General features: G+C 42.1%; 2 protein-coding genes and 1 pseudogene across 2 annotated transcripts in view; 1 reads left to right on the top strand and 2 right to left on the bottom strand.

The window, feature by feature from the left end:
• Positions 1-12077, bottom strand: part of ARMC9 (armadillo repeat containing 9) — a 1183007-nt gene that overhangs the window by 829264 nt on the left and 341666 nt on the right. The window lies entirely within an intron of this gene.
• Positions 1-12077, top strand: part of TNK2 (tyrosine kinase non receptor 2) — a 135379-nt gene that overhangs the window by 25847 nt on the left and 97455 nt on the right. The window lies entirely within an intron of this gene.
• Positions 10524-11390, bottom strand: LOC121925350 (annotated as a pseudogene).

Raw genomic sequence — 12077 nt, 5'->3', positions numbered from 1 at the left:
ATTAGAAGAAGTTGATCTAAAAGACATCAGGGTATATCCACATTGTAGAAATAAAAGAGTTTGACATCATTTAAATGCCATGTTTCCATCTTGTTGAATTTTGGGATTTGTAGTTTGGTGAGGCACCAGAGCTCCCTGACAGACCAGGCTGAATAACCCACTAAACTGCAGACCCCAGGTTTCTACAGGAAGGAGCCATGACGGTTAAAGTGATGTCAAACTGCTTTATTTCTGCAGTATGAAAGAGCTGATAGTCTAAATCCTTTCTCGTCCATGAACTCCTTGGATAGCTTCTAGCAAGTTGCTTTCTGTCAGTTTCCCTTCTGTGCAATGGGAATAATCATAATAATGCTTGTGCTAATAATTATAGTGACAGAGATGAGAAATTTCATATAAAACAATGCAAAAACAGTGATTTGTGGTGTAACTCTATCTTTTAAATTCTCCTAATGCTGTTTGTAAAAAGTTCCATCTTGAGTCACTCCGGTTTTCAAACTCTCGTCAGTTCTCCTTTTCCTTCCTTTCCTTTTTTTGTACTCTGAGAAAGAAATATCATAACCAGAACCATTTCAAGAAATAAAAAATAATATGTGGAAAAGAATTGGGTGGGTAGGAGCCTTCGGAAATAACAGATTATGTGAACAAATTGAAGGAGGAACTCTTTGAAATAAAACTTTCCTTTTATTTAATAATGTTTTCCCCAGATGGGGATGCATTGGACTTCACTGCCCATCACCCAACCACATGCCCATTGGTTGGGGATGATGAGGGGTGTAGTCAATGGCTTTGCAGATGCCACCGTGTTGGATATTCAGAGAAATGGACATATGTTTCTTCAAACAAAAACCTACCAGACAGTGATACCTTTATCAGCCAACCAAAATGCACAACATGACATATGTTTCTGTCATCCTTGTTACAGTCCTTAGGTAGGATTTGGAATTAGGTGCAGGGAGAGGGAGGAGAAGCAGGGGTCTGGAAAACTAGATTTTCTAAGGCCACCTGTTCAGATTGTGGCAGAGGTGGGCTTTGCTGTATTGTAGCTCATGCAATTCAGCAGGATTGATTCCCAGGTAAATTACAGGTGTGCTCCCAGATCAGTTTATCCTTCCTTCCAGAGTCTGGTAGGTTAAGTCATGGTGAACTCTGGGTTTACTCCTGAGTAGGCACAGATTAAGAGCGGATTGCCTTGTTAAGTCTCTTAGCTGCTGTCACCTCCATCTGTCATAGAGGTCACTTTTCAGAGACCTAAGCCTAGTCTGCACTGCAGAATTAATGCAGTTTGACACCACTTTAACTGCCATGGCTCAATGCTATGGGATTCTGGGATTTGTGGTTTCATGAGATATTTAGCCTTCTCTGTCAGAGAACTCTGGTGCCACAACAAATTCCAGGATTTCATGGCATTGAGCCATAGCAGTTAAAGCAATGCATTAGTTGATTAAAACTGCATTAATTCAGTACAGATGCAGCCTCTGTGCCTTTCAGGTCACTGTGGCTTGAATACTGTACTTCATCAATGATTCCAAAGAAGTGGACTGAAACTATTATTATATATTTATTAAAAATATGTATGGATGTGTATATTGTGTGCTTTCAAATAGTTTCCAACATAGCGACCCTATACAAGGCTTGCATGCGGTTTTCTTAGCAAGATTTGTTCAGAGGAAGTTTGCCCTTGCTTTCCCTTGAGGCTGAGAGAGTGTGACATGCCCAAGGTCACCCAGCGAGTTTGATGGCCAAATGGGGAATCGCTCCCTGTTCTCCAGAATCATAGTCCAACACTCAAACCGTTGTATCATGCTGTCTCTTAAAAATATTCTGTTCTATATGTTGGAGTAAAAGCAAAAACAGTACAGTGGGGCCCGTGGTATCCTCTGGGGTTTGGTTCTAGGACTCCCCATGGATATAAAAATCCGTGGATGCTCAAATCCCATTAAATACAGTAGTGTAGTAAAATGGTGTCTCATATATAAAATGTCCAAATCAAGGTTTGCTTTTTGGAACTGATATATTGTTTTGAATGTTTCCATGCCATGTCATGTGGATGAGGAATCTGTGGATAGAGAGGGCTGAGTGTACAAACAGATTAAAGTGAACCTGTTTTTGCCTGTTTTAATTTTCAGACTGAAACCTTATCTCACAGGTTGACAAGCTAAAAACAGTTCAAAACCTCATGAGTAACCTGACATTAACCCAAGCAGAAAGTGAACAAAACCAGCTGCTTTTTACTTTTGGCGTTTTCACACACAAAAATGCATAAAAACAATGCATTAAAAATGCTAAACCTCATCGTAAAAAGTTGCTGCAGGATTTCCCCACCTCTTTTAACCTGGTGCATGACATAATAAACTAGATTGTTGTTGTTGTTATCATTCTTTGAGAACTCCTGGAGAACAGGAGAAGTCCCAGCAGACTGGAGGAGGGCAAACACTGTCCCCATATTCAAAAAGGGGGGAAAAGAGGATCCCAACAATTATCGTCCAGTTAGTCTGACATCTATACCACGAAACATGTCAACCCACTAAGTGACCTTGGACAAGTCACACTCTCTCAGGCTCAGAGCATGGCAAGGGCTAACCCCCTCTGAAGAAACTTGCCAAGAAAACCTCATGATAGGGTCGCCATAAGTCAGAAACAACTTGAAGGCACCCAACAACAGATACACCACACACTTTTCCAAAACTCAAAGCACTGCAGCACAGTGGCTCTCATGCAAACAGTTGCCCAGGATTCTCTGCAGAAATTACTTCACATTTTGGATGGCCAGACAGTGTCCCAGGATAAACACTTTTTGACAAAAGCGGAGTGAAACTCTTTTCTGTCCCTTCCCTTCCTCAAAGGGCCATAGTCTACTCTCTTGTCCACTGGTTCAAGCTCTCTTTTATTTTTAGCCCACCATCCGCTGCAAAGAATCTGTATTGCCGCTTTGCAGCTTAAAGTGGCTCTCGCCCAAGAATACCAAGTCCCCGGGTCCACCCCTCCCCACACGCAAAGTTTTTGGACTCTTTCTGCCTATGGGGCTGGCGAGGCTGGCATGGGGGTGGACTTGGCTTGGTATCCCCATGGGGACTGAAGGAAGGCAGAAGTGGTTTGCAAACCCTGAGGCTGTTGCAAACCATGAGACTATATTCTTTTTCATTCTGTGTTCAGAGGCCTCTCACTTCCGTTCCTTACAGCTTAAAAAGGCACGAAGGAACCAAGCAGCACCTTTGAGCCAGTGTGGGGTAGTGGTTTGAGTGTCAGACTACAACTCTGGAGACTAGGGTTCGAATTTTCGCTCGAATGTGGAAACCTATTGGGTGACCTTGGGCAAGTTTAAGTCACAAGCTGCTGCCACACAGCAGAATTCATGCAGTTTGATACTGACATGGCTCTATCCTTTGGAGTCTTGGGATTTGCAGTTTTGCGAGATATTTAGCCTTCTCTATCGGAGAGCTCTGGTGCCCCAACAAACTACAAATCACTTATGGTCTTGAAATCTGTTGCTGTTGTTGGCTGCATCTGCCCTGCAGAAATAATCCAGGTTGACACTACTTTAACTGCCATGGCTCCATGCTGTGGAATCCTGGGGTTTGAAGTTTGTTGCAGCACCAGAGCTTCCTGGTAAAGAAGGCTAAATATCTCACAAAACTGCCAACCCCCAAATTCCATAGCATTGAGCCATGGCGGTTAATGTGGTGTCAAACTTCATTAATTCTGCAGTGTAGATGCAGCCATACTGTTTCAGAGGAAGGCAATGGTAAACCTCCTCTTAACAAATCTTTCCAAGAAAACCTCATGTTAGGGTTGCCTTTGGGTTTCCCTAAATTGGAAACAGCAACAACAAGTACCTTTAAGACTATGATTCTTTGATTCCTGGCTTGTTCTTGCCTGATAAAATCAACCTGATAATCTCAAAAATGCCTTTACATTCCTTGATACTTTTTTTAATGCTGAAGCTGAGCAATGTGGCCATCTTTCCTTACAGCTGTGGCATCTAATAGTGATGATGTGTTTGAGTGTTGGAGTACAACTCTGGAGACCAGGGTTTGATTCCCAGCTCAACCTTGGGCAAGCCACATGCTCTCAGCCTGAGAGGAAGGCAGTGACAAACCTCCTCTGGACAAAACTTGCCAAGAAAACCCCATGATGAGTTTGCCTTAGGGTTGAAATAAATCGGAAATGACTTGAAGGCACACCACACCACACCACACCACAAGAAGAGCAATGTGGCCATCTTTCCTTGCAGCTGTGGCATGCAATAGTAATGATGTTGATGGTTAGTGTTTATATTACACTTTGCTGAACTTCTTGTGATGCGTTGGTCATACATTCTGCTCGCGGTGTTCTGTTCATGGGTAAATTGTCTTTCGTTGCAGTTTTAAAATAGAAGCTAAATGGCCATCTCTCAGGGATCTGTAGTACTGGATTCCTGCATGGCAGAGGGTTGGATTAGATGATCTTCATGGTTCCTTCAGATTCTATGATTCAGTTTAATAATGGCACCACAGGCTACCTGAAGGGCCTGGTCTTCCCACATGACCCTACCTGAGATTTTTGATCACCAGCCCTTCTCTTGTTCCCACCATCTTCATGGGCAAGTTCACCAGGAACACAAGAGAAGGCCTTCTTGGTGGCTGCTCCAAAACTCTGAAACTCCTTTCTTTGGGATGCTAGGAGAGCTTTTTATTCCAGGTGACAGCCTTTTTATTCTAAAGAGGCAAATACTGAAAAGGACTCAAGAGAATATGCCAGAAAAATGGGGAGATGCATCTCCAAGTGCTCTCTGGATGGTCCATATATAAAATATATAAAGTCATATATTGTAAAACATAAATTTGCTCTATAGAAGCAAATATGATGAGAAATGATAAATTAAAAGTCAAAAGGGCAGCACACAATAATATCTATATACGGTCATACCTCTGTATCTATGGATTTTTCATTCATGGAATCAAGTATCCATGGTTTGAAAGTATTTTTAAAATGTGTGAGTTCCAAAAAGCAAACCTTGATTTTGCCATTTTATATAAGGGACACCATTTTACTAGGCCATTGTATGTAATGGAACTTGAGCATCCACGGATTTTGTTATCCATATGGGGTCCTAGAACCAAACCCCAGTGTGTGTGTGTGTGTGTGTGTGTGTGTGTGTGTGTCTTGTTGTTGCATGCCTTAAAGTCATTTCCGCATATGGCAACCCTGAGGTGAATTTATAATGGGATTTTCTTTGCATGTTTCTTCAGAGGGGGCTTGCCATTGCCACCCTCCGAGGCTGAGGGAGTGTGACTTGCCCAAGGTCACCTGGTGGGTTTCATGGCTGAGCTGGGATTCGAACCCTGGTCTCCAGAGTCATAGTCCAACACTCAAACCACCATGCCACACTGGCTCTCTCTCTCTCTCTTTCTTTCTCTGTCCTACTTCCATTTATTAAAAGAGGTTGAAAAGGTGCTTATTTAACTAGTTTTGGATGAATGCCTCAGCTGTCTGTGGCCTTCTCCAACCAGCTGTCTTCCAGATGTGTTCAACTACAGCATCCCAGTCCAGCGCATCTGCAGAGCACCCGTCAAGGCAGGCGGCTTTGGGCTCAGCACCAGCATTCCTATCTGCCCAATCATTCCATCTTCCCAAATTGATGTCAGGGTTATAAATTCCTTGGAGTTCAAAACAGATCCACATGGAGGCTGTTCCAGATGCAATTCAGAGGGATGTCTCTTGTCGGCCAAAAAAGGAACTTTTCCCAATAATTGGCTGTTCTAACTATTGAAATGGCAATCTAGGCTGAGACTCCCTTATCCATAATTCCAAATTCCTAAATACTCCACAATCCAAAATTGGCGACACGGGAGAAAGGCGGGATTAAAATAAAATAAATAAATTTTCATGGTTCAGTGTTAACATGAATTTTGTTTCATGCACAAAATTCTTTAAAATATTGTGTATAAAGTTGTTGTTGTTGTATGTCTTCAAGTCATTTCCGATTTATGGGGACCCTAAGGTGAACCTATCACGGGGTTTTCTTGGCAAGATTTGTTCAGAGGATGTTTGCCATTGCCTTCCTCTGAAGCTGAGAGCATGTGACTTGCCCAAGGTCACCCAGTGGGTTTCAAAGCTGAGCAGGGCATCAAACCCAGATGCCTAGTCCATCACTCAAACCACTATGCTATCTATTATGTATAAAATTACCTTCAGGCTTTGTATATACAAAACATAAATGTATTTCATGTTTAGACTTGGGTTCCATCACCATCTCATTATGTCAGTTCAAATATTCCAAAATCTGGAAGAATAAAATCCCAAATCCAATGCATTTTTGCTTCCAAGCGTTCCAGGTAAGGGGGACTCAACCTGTATGGCAGTTAGGCAACCCTGGAAGCAAGGTGTAGGTTGCTCAGGGAAAGCTGAAGAGCAGGACTTCCAAAGTAGCTGGATCTGAAGCTTATCGAGGGCTCCTCATGAATATCAGCTGTTTTGTGGGTGGACATTAATTGAGGCAAATGTAAGAGACCATGTGAAGTCTGCAAAGGCAAACAGCCACATGCAAGATGTGAGCAGCTGCTCTCAAACAATCAAGGTCATCCTTTCCAGAGTGGATTGTTGTTGTTAACTGCCTTCAAGACAACTTTGACCATGGCGACCCTATGAATGAAAGACCTCCAAGTCACACTATCCTCAGCGGCCCTGATCTGCTCTTGTAGATTCATGGCTGTGGTTTCTTTGATTGAGTCTTATTCATCTGGTATATGATCTTTCTCTTCTCCTATTGTCTTCTGCTTTAGCAAGCATCATTGTCCTTTCTTCACATGATATGGCCAAAATATGACAACTTCAGTTTAGCCGGTCTTGGCTTCTAGGCAGATTTTGGGCCTGATTTTGCCATAGGACCCACTGATTGGACTTTTAAACACCGTATTCACAGAACTCTTCTCAAGCGCCACATCTCAAATGAGTTGATTTTCTTCCTATCTGCTTTCTTCACTGTCCAGCTCCTACATCCATACATAGAAAGAGGATGGCATGGACAATCCTAACTTTACTATTTAATGATATGGATCTTGTTTAGTTCCTTCATAGCTGCCCTTCCAAGTCCAGTTCTTCTTCTGATTTCTTGACTGCAGTTGCCACTCTGATTGATAATTGAGCCAAAGTATGGAAACTCTTCAATGATTTTGATCTCTTCATTATCTACTTTAAAATTATGTAGATCCTCTGTGGTCATAAGTTTTGTTTACTTGACATTCAGCTGGCAACCTGCCTTTGCACTTTCTGCCTTGACTTTCTTCAATAGTCTTTCCATAACTCTGATATTTTCAGCTAGTAGTATGGCATCATCTTCGTATTTTAGATTGCTGATGTTCTTTCCTCCAATATTCACATCTCCCCCAGAGTGGGATCCACCATTAATTCCAGCCTGAACCATTAAACCCACCTGGAATATGTTTTTGTTTTGTGTGTCCATTTGCTGAATGTAGATATCGTTTTTCTTCTCTCTGGATACAGAAAAAATGGCATTTTGCAAGATTTTGTTGGTGCTTCTGTTGTGTGTCCAATATGCCAAATCAACAGTTAGATATATTAGGTGAAGGATGAGAAGTTATCCACGGCCTCCTAGAAGAATGCAAAGATTTATGAAGAAGTTTTTTTAAAAAAAACAACAACCATAAAAAACATCTGGAAATTTAAAGGGCTTTTGTTGTTGCACTTTAAAAGAAAACACATTGTGCCAGATGCTTTTGCAAACCGTACCAACTTAAGCAAAAATAATTGTTTCATCAGATAACTACTCTGAGCCAGTTTGATATAGGGTTTTGAGTGTTGGATAGGGAGCCCAGGAAAACAAGGTTTAAATCCTGCTCAGCCATGGAGACCCACTGGGTGACCCTTGGACAAGTCATACTCTCTTAGCCTAAGAGGATGGCCCATGGCAAACCTTCTCAGAAGAAACCTCTAGGAAAGATTCTCCATAAATCGGAGTCTATCCTAAGGCACATAACAACAATTTCTTGGATTATAATCAACTTCCTTAAGACGCGTGGACTTCCTTGGAAGGTTGTCCACTCTCCTGCATTAGAAGCTCCTAAATAAAGGTTGGACAGCCAGACTTTATTTCTTGGGTAAATAAAATTCAGAGACATAGCCATGCTGGTCTGGAATATCAGTACGCAAAGGGATCTTGTAGCACCTTTGAGACTAACTATGCAAAAGAATGTGAAGTTGTAGGCTTTCATGGCTGGCATCCATAGTTTTTTGTGGGTTTTTTGGGCTATGTGGCCAGCATCTGTGGCTTTGGCATCTTCAGAGGATGCTGGCAAAACGTCAGGAAGAAACTCTTCTAGAACATGGCCACATAGCCCGAAAAACCCACAAAAAACTGCAAAAGAAGTTCTAGCATTAGCTTTTGTAGACTTGGATCTGATGAAATAGACCAGGTCTACAAGAACAACAACAGTGTATGCTACAACATCTTCTGCACAAGTTAGTTTCAAAGGTTTTTTGTGGGTTTTTCGGGCTATGTGAGCATGTTCTAGCAGAGTTTCTTCCTGACATTTCACCAGCATCTGTGGCTGGCATCTTCAGAGAATGTTTGCCTGGAAAGGACTTGGCTATATATATTGTGTGATCTGGAAAGGCAGGAGTGATTTGCATGTGTATTGTTGGTTGCTACAAGATGCCTTTGCATCCTTGATTTCTTAAGGATGCTTTTACTTTGGATTCTTGAGCTGGTAAGAGGTTGGACTCAATGGCAGCATGGAGGTACCTTTTGTTGTTATTGTTGTGTGCCTTCAAGTCATTTCCAACTTAGGGTGACCCTAAGGTAAGCCTATCATGAGGTTTTCTTTGCAGGATTTTATTAGAGAGGGTTTGCCATTGCCATTCTCTTAAGTCTGAGACTTGCCCAAGGTCACATTAGGTTTAAATGGCCCAGCCAGGATTCAAACCCTGGTCTCCAGTAGTCAAACTTTCAAATCACTACCCCATGCTTGTACCTTCTCCATGCACAATCCAAAGATTCAATGATAAGCTTAGATTTCCATGTGTATATTCACATGAATCTTCACGTACATCTGTATGACGGGCAAGGTTAAGTGGTGGGATCAGTGAAACTGGATGCGGAAAGTGATGATTGTATTATTGACACTTGGCACATCATCATCATCAGATTAACACCGGGCATCAGCAACACTGGTAGTGATAGCCCAAACATCCTGGCCATAAGTGAAGGCAGTTAACACATGATAACCATCTGTTACCCTGCACAGAACTTCTGCTCAACAGTTTATCACTGTGATTTACCTCGGAAGTACTCAAGGATGAGTTTCTGCTTTCAAGTAGGTGTTTGTTTTGTGCTGTTGTGCTGAAACCAGAGCATCCTGTGGCACCTTACAGACTTATTAACATTTAGCCACACACAATAGGTGCTTTGAGATCAGTGACAGAGTGTCCTGGGATGAAGTCTCCTCTCCCACTGATTTTTAAAAGAATATTGCTGTATCTGATGTCGGCTTAGTGCCCATTTGTTCTTTTGTGGAGAGACTGCCCTTTCTGCCCTACGCAGAACACAGAAGGGCATTGCCAACAGAGGATGGTATTACTCACATCAGTGTAAGGACCCCTGATGTGGGTGGCATTGATTGTGAAATCCTCCTGAGTTTGGAATAGGACCTGATCCTTTGTGTTTGTAACCTTGTAGATTGTAGCCAGTGTGGAGCAGTGGTTTGAGTGTTCGTCTGTGACTCTGGGGACCCGCTTGAGCATAAATACCCATTGGGTGACCTTGGGCAAGTCACACTCTCTCAGCCTCAGAAGATGACAATGGCAAACCCCCTCTGAAGAATGTTGCCAAGAAAACTCTATGAAAGGGTTGCCTTGTATATGTGTGTTGTGTGCCTACAAGTCATTTCCAACTTACGACAACTCTATCACGATAAGTGTAGTGACTTGAGCATTCAAATATAACTCTGGAAACCAGGGTTTGAATCCCCACTCAGCCATGGAAACCCACTGAGTGACCTTGGGCAAGTCACATTCTCTCAGCCTCAGAGAAAGGCAATGGTGGCAAACCCCCTCTGAGCAAATCTTGCTGAGAAAAATCCCATGATAGATTCACCTTAGAGTTGCCATACATCAGAAATGACTTGAAGGCACACAACAACAACCAACCCTGTGGAACACAATGGGACTGTCTACATGTTTAAAAAAGGTATGACTTTTGGTTTAAAAGTCACAAGACACAAAGTCTCAATCAACAAATGGCATTGTCCCATGGCACTTGCACATGAAAGCAGAAGGACCCACTCTATATGTATACACTTTAATAATAATAATAATAATATAAACAAATATAGAGCAGCTTTCATAAATGGGGTTACGGTGTTATAGGTGCAAGAGATGTAACGAGATTACCAGTTTTTAAAATGACATTTTATCAGAAGCTCCATTTAAGGTAAGCAAGGACAGAATTAGCACAGGGATTTCCTCTGGAGTAGTGCAAAAGACACCTGTTACCAGACCCTAGCTTTATTTTGATGATCTTGGTAATCTTAAAAAAACATGAAATCTATGAGGAAGCATGTCCCAAGCATGACAGCTTTCATTTTAACATCGAGGTCTAGTGGGAACTGGATGCCAGAGTTATCGCCACCTGTAAATACCTCCTGCACAAAACCAGTCCACTGCTTAGAGATTAATGTGTTTTTCTCATCTTTTGACATCACCTCAAAATTAATATCTGCCCAACCTCAGCATACTACACAAGACCCAACAATTTTAAGTACATCTTCTCGAGCTTCATTCTGGATCCTGAATTTAGGCACACAGGGATGCCAGATCTGTTTAATAAATCCTATAGGTGTGCCTGGAAGGGCATAAACTTCACATTCTTGCAAGCAGCAAGGAAAGCAGCAACTAGAGCATCTGAGAGGTCTCATGGTCTCTATGACCTCCTGGTCCATAATATCCATGATTTTCGTTGTGAACGGTCATGATGGTCCACAGCAATTACGTGTGAAGCAGTTACTCTCCTCAGCTGCAAAGTAAACCCTTTACCCCAGCACATTTTTTTATTTCATACTGTACTTGTCACAGGTTTCAAAGCCAGTCATGATTTCCAGAAGTTCAATCTGATGATAAATCAATAGCTGATCAGTCTGGATTAAATACTCCAATCCAGGTTGGCAGGTGGAGGTGGTGCTGGCTGGCTGATATCTGGATGATAGCACCAGGGAGTTCCATTTGGCTGACTGAACTGGGGGAACCCCATATGCTGCTTAGTAGCCTATGGCTGTATATGATTTCTGTCCTGCAAAACCTGGTCCAGGAGAATATTGGCCTGGTTCTGGGACATACTGAGGATATCCATATAATGGCTGAGGTCCTGGGTATCCAGGCGCAGAGTTCTTTGAATCCATTTCCACTAGTTTGTTTCAAATTGTTTGTGTAAATAAAGGGCATCTTTTAGCCCTCTTGGTCTCGGAGAGAGGACTGGAAGTGCCAGCACAGCCAGGTAAAAGTTATAAATAATTTTTGAAGATTATCAAGATCCTCCAAAAAGAGATCGGGTCTGTTAACAGCTGTGATAAACTTTCATTTTAAAAACTGGTAATCTTTCTGCATTTCTTGCACCTATTGTATAGCACCTTAATTCCATTTATAAAAGCTGCTCTGTATTTGTTTATATTATTATTATTTCTGTATGTCAAGTGTATGCATAATGTGCAAATGTTATGGGGCAATGCCATTTGTTGAATGAGACTTTGTGCTTTGTGACTTTTAAACCAAAGGTCATACCTATTTTTTAATTTGTAGACAGTCCTATTGTGTTTCACAGGGCTTGTTGTTGTGTGCCTTCAAGTTGTTTGTGATGTATGGCAACTCTAAGGCGAACCTATCAAGATCCTGGTTGCCTCAGTTGCATCATGAGTCAAAGCCCGCCAGCTGCCAGGAACGTTCACAATGGGACTGACTTCTGCGTCAGCATGTGGATGATGGTGCTTTGGACCTCTGGCTTTTCTCCAAAGATATCCTCATTAGAGAGCTTCCATTATCTTCACGGTGACAACATGCCCTTGATCTCAGAGAACAAGAGTTGTCTTTAG

This window comes from Sceloporus undulatus, chromosome 3 (assembly GCF_019175285.1).
Source record: "Sceloporus undulatus isolate JIND9_A2432 ecotype Alabama chromosome 3, SceUnd_v1.1, whole genome shotgun sequence".
Classification (NCBI taxonomy): domain Eukaryota; kingdom Metazoa; phylum Chordata; class Lepidosauria; order Squamata; family Phrynosomatidae; genus Sceloporus; species Sceloporus undulatus.
The sequence above is the reverse complement of the archived record's forward strand: the minus strand, read 5'-3'. Positions and strand labels throughout refer to the sequence as shown.